Source organism: Bombina bombina, chromosome 7 (genome assembly GCF_027579735.1).
Source record: "Bombina bombina isolate aBomBom1 chromosome 7, aBomBom1.pri, whole genome shotgun sequence".
Lineage (NCBI taxonomy): Eukaryota > Metazoa > Chordata > Amphibia > Anura > Bombinatoridae > Bombina > Bombina bombina.
The window spans coordinates 164,346,610-164,364,031 of record NC_069505.1 but is presented as its reverse complement, the minus strand read 5'-3'; the positions used below and the strand labels follow the sequence as shown (position 1 = coordinate 164,364,031).

General features: G+C 39.9%; 1 protein-coding gene across 3 annotated transcripts in view; it reads right to left on the bottom strand.

Annotated features, from left to right (window-relative positions):
- FSHB (follicle stimulating hormone subunit beta) overlaps positions 1-17,422 on the bottom strand; it is a 180,395-nt gene that overhangs the window by 23,532 nt on the left and 139,441 nt on the right. Inside the window, exon 3 of one of the 3 annotated variants that reach the window (XM_053688909.1) lies at positions 287-345. The exons of the other annotated variants lie outside the window; for them this stretch is intronic. The gene's annotated coding sequence lies outside the window, so the exon portion shown is untranslated. The remainder of the gene's footprint in view (positions 1-286; positions 346-17,422) is intronic. 3 annotated transcript variants of the gene reach the window in all.

Here is a 17,422-nt window from a genome sequence, read left to right as displayed (position 1 = left end):
TTTTCTATTATCAAATTTGCTTAATTCTCTTGGTATCCTTTGTTGAAGGTGCAACAATGCACTACTGGGAGCTAGATGAACACATAAAGCAAGCAAATGAGAAGAGGCATATATGTGCAGCCACCAATCATCAGCTAGCTCCCAGTAGTGCATTGTTGCTCCTGTGCCTACCTAGGTATGCTTTTCAGCAAACTATACCAAGAGAACAAAGCAAATTAAATAATGGAAGTAAATAAGAAAGTTGGTTTGGAGTTCATGTCTCTTTAAAGACTAATAGCTTTCTTACAAATCTCTCACTTCTTTCCTTGTGGAGGATGACAATCTTCAAGACTCTCAGTACAGGAACTAAAGAAGAAAAAAACGGTATTGTTTTCAAATGGCCCATTTAGATACAACAAAATACAAATAATTGTGTCCCTTTAAGGTCAGTTTAAGAGGCTCATTGTAAGATAGAAAAAAAGACAGAAGTCCATTGAGTTCAACCTATACAAATCTTAATTTATCTACAATAAAAGCATTTGATTTTAAATTAATCCCATTAAAAAAGGTGACCCACCAGCAATCATATCCCTGAATTCTGTTTAAATGTATCTAAGGTATTGGCATTTACTACCTCCTTAAAAAAAACCAGTCTACACTAATATTGTTATTGTTTAAAAAGATATATAATCCCTTTACTACCCATTCGCCAGCTTTGTACAACCAACATTGTTATATTAATATACTTTATAACATTTAAACCTCTAAATTTCTGCCTGTTTCTAAGCCACTGCAGACAGCCTCTTATCACATGCTTTTTTATTTGCTTTTAATAACAGGAGAGTTCTAGTTCATGTGGTCCATATAGATAACATTGTTTTCACGCTCGAGGAGTTATTTAAGATTTAGCACAACACAGTTCTAAATGCAAGTCAATAGAAAATAAATAAAAAGTCATGTGATCAGGGACTGTCAGAAGATGCTTAGATACAAGGTAATCACAGAGGTAAAAAGTATATTAATATAACCGTGTTGGTTGTGCAAAACTGGGGAATGAGTAATACAGGGATTATCTATCTTTAAAACAATAAAACTTCTGGTGTAGACTGTCCCTTTAAGTAATGGGTTAATCATTTCAGTGGTATTTGTTTGATTTGAGATGATTTTGTGTTTGCTTGATTTGATTAATTGTTTTCTAAATAAAAACACATTGATTAGTGCTAGCATTTTATACTCAAACACATGACCAGAAAACGCCAAGCAAGCGTAAAGCTAGTTCAGTAGGTGCTATGAGGCCGATTTATGAAAGTGCGAGCGGACATGATTCTCTGTCAGCATTTATCAATGCACAAGCAAGGGGTGTTGTTAATCATACTTCCATTAGCAAAAAAGCTTCTAGTAAAATATTTTACTGTTTTTCAACAGTATATGCACATATGCTGTGAGGGCCCATGCACCAGTATGGCAGTGGTATGTATTGTATCTATAAAGACTTAAAGGGACACTATACACTTTTTTTGTGCATAAATGTTTTGTAGATGATCCATTTATTCAGCCCATAAAGCTTTTTATTTTAAAAATTGATAACATTGCTCTGATTTTCAGACTCCCAACCAAGCCCAGAGTTTTAGGAGAATACTGATGTATACCTACTCCAGCTTGCTCCTGTTTGTGTAAAGTGTCTTTTCATATCAAGAGGAAGGGGGAGGGTCCACTTTTTACTGGGTGTTCCAGTCAACCTAATCAAAAGTGCTAAACTGGGAGCTTCTAAGTAAGTTTTTAAAATGTTTTATATTGGATTTTTAGATCAGCATCTGTGCATATTATTCTTTATAGTAGTGTAAATTACATGCAGTTATATAACAATTGGTGTATACTGCCCCTTTATAGAGTAGAGTATTCGGCAGCTAAGGAATGGGGAAGATGGCAGCTGCCAGTGGCATCCGGCTATTTTCAAGAGCCAGATTTCTTCTTGTGAAAGTGCAATACACTAAGATCTTGATTTGCACAGATCTTAGTGTGCAGTAATTTCCTACTCTAAATGCACATTCCTACTGCTGACTCCCTGAGAAGTTCTGGTGTTTAAATACCGTTGTATTTTCAAATCATTTGCAGTTACCAACCCAGCAGGGTCGGCTCCAGAACAAATTAAATGGGGGGGCCTTTTTTTCACAAGGGGGCACACATTTACAAAGCATGTATGAGAGTCAAAATAAGAGCAGACCTACATATTATGCAGGAAAGTGTAGCTTCTGGCTGGCTTATCCCCCACTATTAACATTTGGGGAATATGTGCTAAATCACTAGGTAAAATAATGAAGTCTAAATCCTATGCAGTGCACTAAAACAGAGCCATTAAACTTGAGTCCCCCAGTGCAATAGCTCCTTAAAAACAATTCACCCCTTAATCACCATGATCCAAAACCCTTAAACTCATTCTCAAGTCTCAATCATGTCCCTTAAACAGCCATGCACCCCAAACCCCCCAATGCAATTATCCCCTTTGTTTGCAATAGCAGTGAGGATACTAGGATTTCAGGTACTGGTCATTTTGTAGATTAGATTTAGCTATACCTGTTTTGCACGGATATCAGGCTATTTAATACAACCTATGTACTGTGAACCTTCAAGAATATAATTGTATCATATAAATCTATAAATGGCTACCGGTTTCTATCGACGCCTCAAAAGTTCACTGTGATCTTAGGCCCCAGCATGCAGCATTACATAACAATTCATTATTTTATATATTATTTTTAAAGCGTATGATCATATCAATATTTTTGGATGGTGCACAGCATTCCATTTGGGTGGGCATTGCCCCCCAATGCCCCCCCCCCCCTTGGAGCCGACCCTGCAACCCAGCCCTTTTTTCAGCAAGATCAAAGGGGTGTAATGGCCTTATTATGGTGGCTAATAAAAAAGTTCCCAAGAGATAGCTGAAACCATAAAACATTTGTACTTTTTACAGGAATAATTAGTAACAGTATACGTATGTCCAATCAAATGGTCGCTTGATACAATTATTCTCTAGGAAACATAAAATATTTAAACCTTATCCTGAAATGTCAAAGTTTATCTGAAATCATTTTAGGGATGTGTATTGGGATATTCGGTTTAAAGCAAAAAAAATAAATCCCTGATTTGTCTAGATCAGACATTAATTCAATAAATAGATTTAACACACCATTTCATACCTTTGTAGGGACATAGAGATGTGTATCTATTCTGGAACCATGCACACATATTTTAATTAAGGTTATATTGCAAATATTAACCTCTGATATTTCTGAGACTAATTCCATCATGACGTTAAAGGAAAAATGATGGGGCCGATTTATGAAGGCCGTATTCAGCCTAATGCTGCTGTTTCCCCCGAGCCTTCAGGCTCACCAGAAACATGAGTTAAAAAGCAGTGGTCTTAAGACTGCTGCTCCTTAACTCGTTTGCTGCCTCTGAGACTGCAGACATCAATCGCACAATCGTATACGATCGGGTTGATTAACACCCCCTGCTAGCAGCTGATTGACCAAGAATCTGCAGGGGGCGGCATTGCACAAGCAGTTCACAAGCGTATGCTGTCAGCATTCAGCGATGTCTGTTGGACATGAAACGCTACATTGTATCATGTCCGCCAGACATTGATAAATCAACCCCTATGTTTTAAATTCATGTAGCCTTGATTTACCTATGATTCTGAATGTATTGCTATAGGGCATTACTTTAACTGTCATCTATAGCATTGTTAAAGGGATATAAAACCTTAAGTTTTTCTTTCATTATTTAGATAGATTTTTAAACAACTTTATAATTTACTTCTATTATTACTGTTGCTTTATTCTCTTGGCATCCTTTTTTGAAGGAGCAGCAATGCACTACTGGTAGCTAGCTGAACAAATCGGTAAACCAATAACAAGAGGCATATATGTAAAGTCACCAATCAGGAGCTAGCTCCCAGCTCCTGAGCCTACCTTGGAATGCTTTTCAACAAAGGATACCAAGAGGGTTAAGCAAATTAGATAATATGAGTAAAAACATTTTTTTTAAATTGTATGGGGCTGTTGTGAATATTATCCTTATTATCATTATTATTATTATTATTTCAGTAGTGTACCTGCAAAGTGTATTATGTGTTAAGACACAATAAATATTATGGAACCTCTATATGATTCTGTTAATGTAACTCAATATATATATAAAATAGTGATTACCAACTTTCCAGGGGCAATGTGTGCAATTTAATAACACTGAATTATATAATTTGCAAAGGATAATACATATAAAACCTGAATCCTTTTAGTTCTGAGTTGTCTATTAATTAAACTGAGACCAGGTCAATAAACAAACAGTTTATTAAAAGAATTATTGGAAATAATAAGCAAAATTTGAATAAAGCAAATCAATAAGCATACATCAATAAAATGATTTAATGATTATCAGGTTAGAACTAGTGAAAAGAGTCACTTAATTATGTTATTTAGCAGTAGCTTGTGTGTACAGTATAATAGAGAAACAGAAACGTTTGTTATTTAAATTCTCAGCATAGCTGGCAAGAATCAGGTCAGCTAATAATCCTGGCAATCCATAAGAAAATGATATTATTACCAGATTCCTGATTGACCCAGTGTTATTGTCGACAGATAAGACCAAGTTAACAGGAATTACCTAACAAACACATTTGTGACTATAAAGGGCAAACCATAATTGATTAACTCACCTGATTCAATAAGAAAACTTTGAATATAAATGTAAAGAGCATAAATCATATTAACACAACTGTTTCATGTGGGTTTATTTCATACTTATTATTGTTGGATTTTTTTACTGGGGCTCAGTGTAAAAAAACCCTCTTAGGTTACCCCTGGACCCTCTCTTGCCATTATCCTGACTTGTCTGTCTGGTCAGCTTAGCCTCCCATCTCCTCTGGACAGGGTGTGGTCATCATGCCTGCTCAGTGTGGCCCCTTTTTGCCTTGCCGTTTGCTTGTGTCCCCTTGTGTCAGGGTGCCAGGAATCAGACTGAGACGAGAAGTGCAAAAATAATCACACCTTTATTAATAACAAAAAAAATAATAAAAAATCCACCAGTCAAATAACAAGCCAGGAGTCAAAACCAGAGCTGGAGTCAGACGAACTATGTCAGGAGCCAAAGCGAATAGTCAGACGAGCTGGAATCAGGAACAAGGAAAACAGCAGAGTCAGGAACAAGCCAGGGATCAGGAACCAGGAAGGACATCAGACAGCCAGGTAATACACAGGGACTCTCACAAACAGGTCTGAGACAATGCAAAGGCAAAGCATACTGAACAGAGGCCCTTTAAATAATAAGTAATTACATCACAATTCTGAGACTGCATCCTGTCTCACACAGATGATGCACACCAGTCTGGCCATAAAAGGAAGTGCAAGAAATGAGCAGCATCCCCCACAATGCACCAAAGTCAGGAAGAGACTTGAGTAAAATGGCTGCCAGCAGCACATGGCAAACAAAACAGGAAAAAACCCTGACAGTACCCTCCCCTCAACGACCCCTCCCCCACGGGAGGACAAAAGGCTTATTGGGGAAACGGACATGGAAGGCACGGAGGGGGGTAGGGGCATGAACATCAGAGGAGGGAACCCAAGAACACTCCTCCGGACCGTAGCCCCTCCAGTGAACGAAATACTGTACACGTCCCCTGGACATACAAGAGTCAAAAATGCTGCTGACCTCATACTCCTCATGGTTGTCAACAAAGATAGGACGGGGACGAGGCAACACAGTGGTAAACCGATTACAAACCAATGGTTTCAAAAGGGAGACATGAAAAACATTGGAGATGCGCATTGCAGGAGGAAGGTCAAGAGCGTAGTCCACAGGATTGACCCGTCAGAGTATTAAAAAAGGACCAACATAACGGGGAGACAGTTTATTGGAAGGCACATGAAGGTTAAATTTGATGGAGGACAGCCAAACTCTCTCACCAACCTGGTAGGAAGGCGCGGGCAGACACCTACGATCAGCCTGGAACTTTTGGCACTGCATAGAACGATGAAGGCAATCCTGAATCTGCAACCATGTGAAACGGAGTTGCCGGAGATGCTCCTCCAAAGCTGGAATACCCTGAGACATGAATGAATCGGGCAACAAGGATGGTTGAAACCCATAATTCGCCATGAGCGGGGATAACTTGGAGGAAGCATTAATAGCACTATTACAAGCAAACTTTGCCCAAGGTAACAGTTCAGACCAATTATTGTGGTGATCTGAGACACAGCAACAGAAGAACTGTTCCAGAGCTTGATTAGACCATTCCGCAGCCCCATTGGATTGAGGGTGATATGCCGAGGAGAAGGAAAGTTGGATCCCCATTTGAGCACAAAAGGAACCAAAAAATCTGGAGACAAACTGGCTACCCCGGTCTGACACTATCTCCTTGGGTAACCCATGTAAACGGAAGACCTCCCGGGCAAAAATCGAAGCAAGCTCCTGAGCAGTAGGCAACTTCATCAAGGGAATGCAATGTGACATTTTAGAAAAACGGTCAACCACCATAAGGATAACAGTATTGCCATTGGAAACAGGGAGCTTGACAATGAAGTCCATGGAAAGATGTGTCCAAGGACATTCACCTTTAGCAAATAGGTTGAAGAAGACCCACAGAAAGACGTTGAGGAGTCTTATTCTGTGCACAAACTGAGCAGGAGGCAACATATGCAGCAACATCAGAACGAAGACCTGGCTACCAGAATTATCGAGTGACAGACCAAATAATTTGGTTCTTGCCTGGGTGACCTGTGGCTTTAGGATAGTGGTAAGTGTGCAAAAGTTTTCGAAGATTCTAGGGAACAAAACACTTACCACTAGGTTTCTCAGGAGGTGCATTGGTTTGTGCAGCCAGGATCTCCTCCCCCAAGGGAGAAGTCAAATTATTATGTATGGTAGCTAAAATATGGTCAGGAGGTATAACAGGAGTAGGTACAGACTCCTCCTTGGACAGAGGCGAAAATTGTCGAGAGAGGGCATCAGCCCTAACATTCTTACTACCAGGCAGGTAGGAGACCACAAAATTAAACCGAGACAAAAATAGCGCCCATCTGGCCTGTCGGGGCGACAAACGTTTTGCTTCAGATAGATAAGTTAAATTCTTGTGGTCAGTAAGAATGAGCACTGGCATGCTAGTACCCTCGAGAAGATGCCTCCATTCATTGAGTGCCAAAATTATGGCCAGTAATTCCCTGTCGCCAGTTTCATAATTGCACTCCGCTGGAGACAATTTCTTAGAGAAGAAACCACACGGATGCAAGGGACCACCAGGCGTAGGACGTTGAGACAAGAGGGCACCTACTCCAGTCTCAGACGCATCGACCTCTAGAACGAAAGGCAGGACAGGGTTAGGATGAGCCATAACTGGAGCGGCAGCAAAGGCAGTCTTAAGACTATCAAAGGCCTTAATGGCAGTAGGTGACCAATGGAGTGGATCATTTTCTTTACGGGTCATGTCTGTGATAGATTTGACCAAGGAAGAAAAGTTTTTAATAAACTTTCTATAGTAATTGGCGAACCCCCAAAAACATTGAATAGACCGAAGACCAACTGGGCGAGGCTACTGCAGAACTGCAGATAACTTGTCAGGATCCATGGAGAACCCAGCAATGGAGATAACATAACCTAGGAAGGTTACTTGAGTCTGATGGAACTCACATTTCTCGAGTTTACAAAACAGGCCGTTCTCACATAGTCTCTGAAGAACCCGTGTAACATCAGAACGATGAGCCTCAAGTGTGGGTGAGTGTATTAGGATGTCGTCTAAGTACGCCACAACACACTGTTGCAACATATCTCATAGGACATCATTAATAAATTCCTGGAAAACAGCAGGAGCATTACATAGGCCAAAGGGCATAACAAGATACTCATAATGCCCGCTCCTGGTGTTAAACCATTCGTGGCCCTCCTTGATCCTAACAAGATTGTACGCTCCTCTCAAATCAAGTTTAGTAAAGACTGTAGCTCCCTTGAGGCGGTCAAAGAGTTCCGTAATGAGCGGAATAGGGTAGGCATTCTTAATGGTAAGACGATTAAGAACCCTATAATCGATGCATGGACTTAACTCGGCACCCTTTTTTTTCACAAAGAAGAAGCCAGCCCCTGCAGGAGAGCAGGATTTACGGATGATCCCCCACAACAGAGCATCGGCAACGTACTCCTCCATAGCACAATTCTCTGCAACAGACAGAGGGTAAACCCGGCCCCGAGGAGGAATGGCTTCGGGTTGCAGGTCTATGGCACAATTGTAAGACTGGTTAGGAGGCAACGTACCGGCACGCACCTTGTCAAAAACGTCTAGGAACTCTCGGTACTCCTTTGGCAATTGAGATACCGAAGAAGTGCACAAGACTTTAACTGGTTTCCGAAGACAAGTGTAAATACATTGCGGGGACCACGACAAAATTTCGGACCTGCGCCAGTCGAGACTGGGATTGTGCTTTTGTAGCCAGGGATAACTCTGAACAACCTGAAAATGCGGAGAGTTTATCACCTGGAACTGGAGGGTTTCAAAATGGAGAGCCCCAATAGCCATGGACATTGGAGAAATTTTGTGAGTAACGAGTGTGGGCTGAAGGGGCCTGCCATCAATGGCCTCAATAGCAAGCGGAACATACCGAGGCAAAACAGGAATGAAGTGCTTTGATACAAAAGCACTGTCAGTGAAATAGCCCGCAGCACCGGAGTCAACAAGAGCCTCGGTGACTATAGAGGAGTCCACCCAGGAAAGGACAACCGTGACCAAAGGTTTCTCCTTAAGCTGTTCCGGGGACGAGGATAAACCACCCAAGGTCTGCCCCCGACAGGATCTTAGGTGTGAGCGTATGCCGTGTAGGACAAGACTTCAAAAGGTGACCCTGTAACCCACAATAGAGGCAGAGCCCCTCCCTCCTCCTAAAGGCCCTCTCCGCCGTGGAGAGACACGTGAATCCCAACTGCATTGGCTCAGCAGTACCTGGTGACTCGGGACCAGGAGGCATGGGAGGAGAGGGAGGCATGGGTGGGAACGAACACGTAGGAGACAATGGAACAGGAGGCTTCCACAATCACTCCTTGAAAGAGGGCCTCTCTCTGAGTCTGATGTCAATTAGGATAAAAAAAACACCAATGCCTCAAGATCCTCTGGTAAATCTCTGGCAGCAACTTCGTCTTTTATTGCATAAGAGAGCCCAAGAAAGAAGGCGGCAACAAGGGCTTCATTGTTCCAACCAACCTCTGCGGCAAGTGTACAGAACTCAATAGCATACTGAGCAACAGATCTTGTACCTTGCTGAATAGACATGAGTCATTTATCAGCAGAGGAGGAGCGAGCCGGAACATCAAATACCCTTCGAAAGGAGGCCACAAATTCAGGGTAATTTGAATTCACAGGTTTATTAGTCTCCCACAAGGGATTAGCCCAGACAAGAGCTGTGTCAGAGAGTAACGAGATGAGAAATCCCACCTTAGCTCTGTCAGAGGGAAACGCCTGAGGTAACATCTCAAAGTAAATGCCCACCTGGTTCAAAAACCCTCTGCACTGAATAGGATCGCCTCCATATTGCTCAGGTAGAGGTGCAGAACCGGACATGCTCCTGGTAGGACTAGGTGCAGCAGCGGAAACAGGAGCAGCCATAACTTGTGGGACACTTTGGTCCAAATGTGCAGTGCGAGTCAGCAGGGATTGCAGGGCTAGTGCAAATTGATCCAAGCGGTGATCCTGTTCAACCATCCTGAAAATGATGGCAGGTAAAGGTGGATTATTAGCACCATCAGGATTCATGGCCTTTGTGTAATGTCAGGGTACCAGGAATCAGACTGAGATGAGAAGTGCAAAAATAATCACACCTTTATTAATAACAAAAAAAATAATAAAAAGTCCACAAGTCAAATAACAAGCCAGGAGTCAAAACCAGAGCTGGTAGTCAGACGAGCTGAGTCAGCAGCCAAAGCGAATTGTCAGATGAGCCGGAATCAGGAACAAGGAAAACAGCAGAGTCAGGAACAAGCCAGGGATCAGGAAGGACATCGGACAGCCATGTAATACACAGGAACTCTGACAAACAGGTCTGAGACAATGCAAAGGCAAAGCATACTGAACAGAGGCCCTTTAAATAATAAGTGATGACATTACAATTCTGAGACTGCATTCTGTCTCACACAGATGATGCACACCAGTCTGGCCATAAAAGGAAGTGCAGGAAATGAGCAGCATCGCCCACAATGCACCATAGTTAGGAAGAGAGGTGAGTAAAATGGCTGCCAGCAACACATGGCAAACAAAACAGGAAAAATCCCTGACACCTTGTGGGTGAGTGTGTTGTTTATGGAACACTTTTAAATCCACCCCAACTGATAAGGTTAGGGTCACATAAATGATTGGCTAACGCTAATTACAGATTAATTAACATGTTTGTTAATGAGCTAAGATTTAGCAGTCAGAATATTTTTCCCTTGGAAGACACTCGTTGCTACAATGGACAAATATGTATTTTATAAATATGTTCTGAAAGACAAGTCATTATCTCTATTTGACCATTAACCAAGGTTGAACCTCACTAATGCTTATAGAAAAAGAGACTTACTGGAACCATGTTTGAATAACATGGGAATATTTGTGGATATTTATACCAATAATATAATGATAGGAATCATGCAGCTATGTTGGGACCTTGAATATCATAATAACTAAATATGAATTATTTTGTTAAAGTACAAAAACTTCACTGTAAGCAATTATATACTGAAGAGCAACACTAGTTAATAGCTACATGTTAATACTTATTAATAATTAATATGAATATGTGTATATAAACATTAATATGTAAGTAAATACACATGATCAATTGTATGCCTATATAATAAAGCATAGACTCTTGTGATTAATATGCAATATCAAAATGGTGATTTTTTCCAGACAATTGTCCTGAGAGGGCCAATTTATCAACCCCTGAATGCAGCCATATGCAGTTGTTTCCGCGTGAGCCTTCAGGTTCGCCGGAAACAGGAGTTAAGAAGCAGCGTTCTTAAGAACGCTGCTCCCTAACTCGTCCACCACCTCTAAGGCGGCGGACAGCAATCAGCCCAATCGGATACGATCGGGTTGATTGACACCCCCTGCTAGCGGCTGATTGGCCGTGAATCTGCAGGGGGTGGCATTGCACGAGCATTTCACGAGAAATACTTGTGCAATGATAAATGCAGATAGCGTATGCTGATGGCATTTATCGATGTCCGCCCACACAATGATAATTCGGCCCCTATGTCTAAATCACGAAGGAAAAATATTGGGTTTCACATCACTTTAAGTGCCAATACATGAAATCTCACACGTAGTGTGAGATTACATATACGGCGCAGGCTTCAGCGCAAGCGTTGCAACCCGCACCACCCGTACTTTTATCTCGCACATCGGGGTATCCAATAAACCCAGCCGGCAGTTCATAAAGTGCCGTAAGTCTGATAAACTAGCGATGTCCAGAAATTAACATAAATACACATCTCTGGAGCCGCTAGTGATTTACGTCACTTAAGAAACTGCCGGCGCCTAAGAAAAATAAAAAAAATCTCCCATAAAAGTCTAACCGCCTCTCAAAAATAAGCCCGACACATAAAACCCCTATATCTGCCATCAAACCCACATCGGAACTAATAAAAGTATTAACCCCTAAACCGACAACCCTCCCACAACACAATATGCCTAATTAAATTATTAACCCCTATATCCGCCATCAAACCCACAGCGCAATAAACCTATTAAAGTATTAACTTCTAATCCGCCATTAACCCACAACGCAATAAACCTATTAAAACTATTAACCCCTAAACCGCCATCCCCACAATGCAAATAAATAAATTACGAAGCCCCCTAACCTAACACCCCCTAACCTAGCACCCCCTAAATGAACCCAAATTACCTAAATTAGAAGATACTAAAGTTACTAACTATTAAAATAAAAAACCTAACATTACTTTAAAAATAAAAAAAACTAAGTTAAAATTAATCTAAAATTACGGCAAATAAAAAAATCTAATATTACAGAAAATAATAAACAAATTATCAAGAATTAAACAATTAAACCTAATCCCTATGAAAATAAAAAAGTCCCCCAAAATAAAAACACCCCCTAATCTAATCCTAAACTACCATTTGCATTGTGGGGGATGGCGGTTTAGGGGTTAATAGTTTTAGTAGGTAGTTTGTGCTGTGGGCTTTGGTGGTTTAGGGGTTAATAGATTTAATAGGTTTATTGCGTTGAGGGTTAATGGCGGATTAGGGGTTAATAGTTTTAATAGGTTTATTGCATTGTGGGTTAATGGTGGATTAGGGGTTAATAGTTTTATTCGGTTGTTTGTGATTTTGGGGTTGGCGGATTTAGGGGTTAATACTTTATTTTTAGTTGCGGTTTTGGTTTGATGGTGGATATAGGGGTTAATACACTTTATTAGTTATTGTGGTGGGGGATTGCAGTTGACAGATAGCTAGATATTGCGCATGCGTTAGGTTTTAGTTTATTTTTGCAGGCAGTTTTGGGAGTTACGGTGCTCCCATACTCAGCGCAAGACTTGCTGTGGCTGCCTTTGTTTGGCGAGGTGAAAAAGGTGTAAAACTTCTCCATTTTCGCCACGTAAGTCCTTGCGCTGAATATTGGATACCGATTTGCGACGCAGTCCCATGTTAGCTTATGGGAGTAAAAAATTGCGGGTGAAGAGTGAAATATACCGCGTAAAAACCGGCGTCGCCCGCAAAAACCAGCGACGCCGGTTTTTACACGGTATATTTCACTCTTCACCCGCAATTTTTACTCCCATAAGCTAACATGGGACTGCGTCGCAAATCGGTATCCAATATTCAGCGCAAGGACTTACGTGGCGAAATGTAATGGGGCCCATGAAAATGAAAAATTATTGATAAGTGGCTAAAACAATTACTACTGCAGCAACTGCAGTAATGTGCTTGAAACACATGTAAGTGTAAATGTCTATAAGGGTAGAATATTTGCATGTCTATTTTATTATAGAAAAGTAGTTTCGCTACATAAAATGAAGGGTGTGTCTGAAACCAAACAGTCAGAATGAGAGGCTGACCTTTGGCATTTGTCACCTAAACCTATGCCAAGCCAAGTGGAAATTCTAAAGACCCTATTGCCCCTGTGAAGTACGTTGTTTAGTGATCATGTCCTGCTATTTTTATTTTATTTTTTATCCCCATTAATTTTTCTTTTACGTTTTCAACTTTCTAATTTGTGCAGATAGCAGAGTGGCTTGTTTAATAGAGGGCATCTTTTGTTGTATTTGTTTATTTTATACGTTTTTTGATAACATTTTGGTGATGCCGACATCCTTGATAGTAGAACTGTCTATGCAGCAAGTAGTGAGGGGTTAGCGAGATAGATGAGGTTCTCTTGAATATAGTGAAGCTAAAAGACGGGTAGACGTCTCTTTAAATTTTGCAAGTTTCAAGTTGAGATGTTGTGGCAAGTATTTTATGTGAGATATAGGGGTTACACTATTTTTAACTTTTACGCTATGTTTCTATAATAATATGTGAGATCTATTGTGGGAAACCCTAAATTGTCAAAGAAAAGTGGGTGATGGATTACTGTAACAAGGGGAACACCTATATATGGGGGAAAAATGAGCAGTATGCTAAAGTGACAAGGACATTAGTTCTAATACTGTCACTCTTTTGAGAAAATGAATTGACCTCTACTCTATGTAATAAGATTGCTGTCAAAAAGGCAAGTGTGTGTGATTCTTTATCAATGTACATACATTTTGAAAGTACAATTTTGTTTTTTGGAAGTACAATCTTCTTAATTGGAAGTAAAGTTTTCTTTTTGTGGAAATACAAATCAATTTTTTCTTTTGAAAGTACTTTTTTTGTTGGAATTACGCTTTCAACGTGTGAAAAAACTGTTTAAGCGGATTGTGCAATTTTAACTGAGGACAGCGTACTGCGAGGCTGGGCAGACAAGATTTAATTTATGCTAAAATTTGCCTTTGTAAGATACTTTTAAGGATCTTGCAGTACTGACAATACTTCTTAGATAATGGGGCCTATTTACTATGGTGCGTGCGGACATGATCCAATATAGTCAAAATGGACCATTAGTTAAAGGGACATAAAACAAGTTGGGATAGAGACAAAATATAATAATATGTACTTGAATTACTTTACCTAAAAATTTATACTGCAGTGCCTCGCCATTAACCCTTTCTTTCTAGTTTCTGAATGTTATAGCTCTAGCTCCCCCCACACATTTCCTTCTATGGCTGTATCTATATCTATTGTTGTTTTGGTAGAATGCAAAAGAGCATAGGGATTATCTGCTGGAGCATGCCAAGAAGCTGTGAACTCAGTTAAAATACAATGCCTGTGTCTAAACACTGATAAGGGTTGGCTGCTCCAGGCCGCTTAGCTATGTAATTCATTTTGCTTATTTTTGAAAATTATTTAAAATACTTGCCAGCAATGTTGAAACAATTTATTTATGCAAACTATTTTTAATTAATTAGCCCTTTTAATATATGCACAAATGAACCTGTTTGATGTCCCTTTAAACAACATCTAAATAATAGAGAATGTGTGTTCTAAAGTCAAACTATTTGTAAACAAACAATGCACATGCCAACTTCAGAATAACATATTATAATGAGACCGATCACATTAACTTTAGATTAGTACATTGATTATGTGCTGCTGTTGTAAGGAGTTCTGTTTCCTGTAATTTATGTTACCAAAAACAAAAACAAAAAATCTATTTCTTCCATAACTCAAAATTATCTTTGCCTTTTCCCGCTAAATTAATTGTATAGCTAAACTATGGGGCCTATTTATCATGATGTGAGCGGACATGATCCGATATTGTGGATCATGTCCGCTGCACATCGATAAATGCCGACAGCATACGCTCTCGGCATTTATCATTGCACCAGCAGTTTTTGTGAACTGCTGGGGCAATGCCGCCCCCTGCAGATTTGCGTCCAATAGGCCGCTAGCAGGGGGTGTCAATCAACCGGATTGTATTCGATCGGGTTGATTTCCAGCGATGTCTGTCCGCTGCCTCAGAGCAGACGGACCGCTGCTTCATAACTTGTGTTTCTGGCGAGCCTGAAGACTCGCCAGAAACACGGGGCATCAAGCTCCATTTGGAGCTTGATAATTCGGCCCCTATGAGTCCTAATTTTTTATTTTACTTCAGTCAATGTTTGGAAGAAATGCTATTGTAAAATACAAATAAATGTTTTGGCTACTTGGATTAAGTTTATTATTCTCAGAAATCTATAATCATAAGAGACTGTACTATTAAACTTGTGAAAGCTCCATTTATATATTTTTTCCACAAGTGGGTAAATATGTTACATGCAATTTCAATAGTTCAACTTTGCTCTTACGCAGGAGTTGGAAACAAGCATCATGGCCTGCCATTTTGGAATGTTTATCCAGGTTTCCTCTACCACCTTGTTTCTTAGCCTGTGACACAGGTGTCCTGGGGGCACATTAATCACTGGCAAGGGGTACTCAAGCAAGCTGTTGGCCTTTTTTATTGTTTGCACTGATGCAACTAATGTAAACATCTAATGTATCACAGAGTAGTGTTTTCAGTTGTACTCTTAAAGGGATAGGAAAGTCAAAATTAAACTTGCATGATTCAGATAGAGTATGTCATTTTAAGACTTCAATTTACAAATGTGCTTCGTTCTCTTGGTATCCCTTGTTGAAAAAGAATACGCACATATCCTACACTAGTGAGAGCTTGCTGCTGATTGGTGCCTGCACACATTTGTCTCTTGTGATTGGCTACCTAGTTGTGTTCAGCTTCCTGCCAGTAGTGCAATGCTGCTCCTTCAGCAAAGGATAAAAAAGAGAATGAAGCAAATTTGATAAAAGAAGAAAAAATTTAAAGTTGTTTTAAATTGTATGTTCTAGCTAAATCATGAAAGACAATTTTGGGGTTTTCTATCCCTTTAAGCACCCTTAATAGGCCAGTATTACCCTGGCTGGTCAGCTGCTCACGGGCTGTTTTTAGGGGTTGGCGAGCAGGGCAGTTGCCCAGGGCACCAAAGCCCATTCCGCTAGATTTGGAGTTTTGTCGGTAACGACCCGAAAAACTAACGCCGGCTTTTTTCTGGCCGCACCATAAAAATAACTCTGGTATTGAGAGTCCACATAAAGGCTGCGTTAGGCTCCAAAAAAGGAGCGTAGAGCATTTTTAACGCAGCTTCAACTCTCAATACCAGAGTTGCTTACGCAAGCGGCCAGCCTCAAAAACGTGCTCGTGCACGATTCCCCCATAGGAAACAATGGGGCTGTTTGAGCTGAAAAAAAACCTAACACCTGCAAAAAAGCCGCGTTCAGCTCTTAACGCAGCCCCATTGTTTGCTATGGGGAAACACTTCCTACGTCTGCACCTAACACCCTAACATGTACCCCGAGTCTAAACACCCCTAACCTTACACTTATTAACCCCTAATCTGCCGCCCCCGCTATCGCTGACACATGCATTTTATTTTTAACCCCTAATCTGCCGCTCCGTAAACCGCCGCTACTTACATTATCCCTATGTACCCCTAATCTGCTGTCCCTAACACCGCCGACCCCTATATTATATTTATTAACCCTTAATCTGCCTCCCACAATGTCGCCTCCACCTGCCTACACTTATTAACCCCTAATCTGCCAAGCGGACCTGAGCGCTACTATAATAAAGTTATTAACCCCTAATCCGCCTCACTAACCCTATAATAAATAGTATTAACCCCTAATCTGACCTCCCTAACATCGCCGACACCTAACTTCAATTATTAACCCTTAATCTGCCGACTGGAGCTCACCGCTACTCTAATAAATGTATTAACCCCTAAAGCTAAATCTAACCCTAACACTAACACCCCCCTAAGTTAAAAATAATTTTAATCTAACGAAATTAATTAACTCTTATTAAATAAATTATTCCTATTTAAAGCTAAATACTTACCTGTAAAATAAATCCTAATATAGCTACAATATAAATTATAATTATATTATAGCTATTTTAGGATTAATATTTATTTTACAGGTAACTTTGTATTTATTTTAACCAGGTACAATAGCTATTAAATAGTTAAGAACTATTTAATAGCTAAAATAGTTAAAATAATTACAAATTTACCTGTAAAAGAAATCCTAACCTAAGTTACAATTAAACCTAACACTAGACTATCAATAAATTAATTAAATAAACTACCTACAATTACCTACAATTAACCTAACACTACACTATCAATAAATTAATTAAATACAATTGCTACAAATAAATACAATTAAATAAACTAGCTAAAGTACAAAAAATAAAAAAGAACTAAGTTCCAAAAAATGAAAAAATATTTACAAACATAAGAAAAATATTACAACAATTTTAAACTAATTACACCTACTCTAAGCCCCCTAATA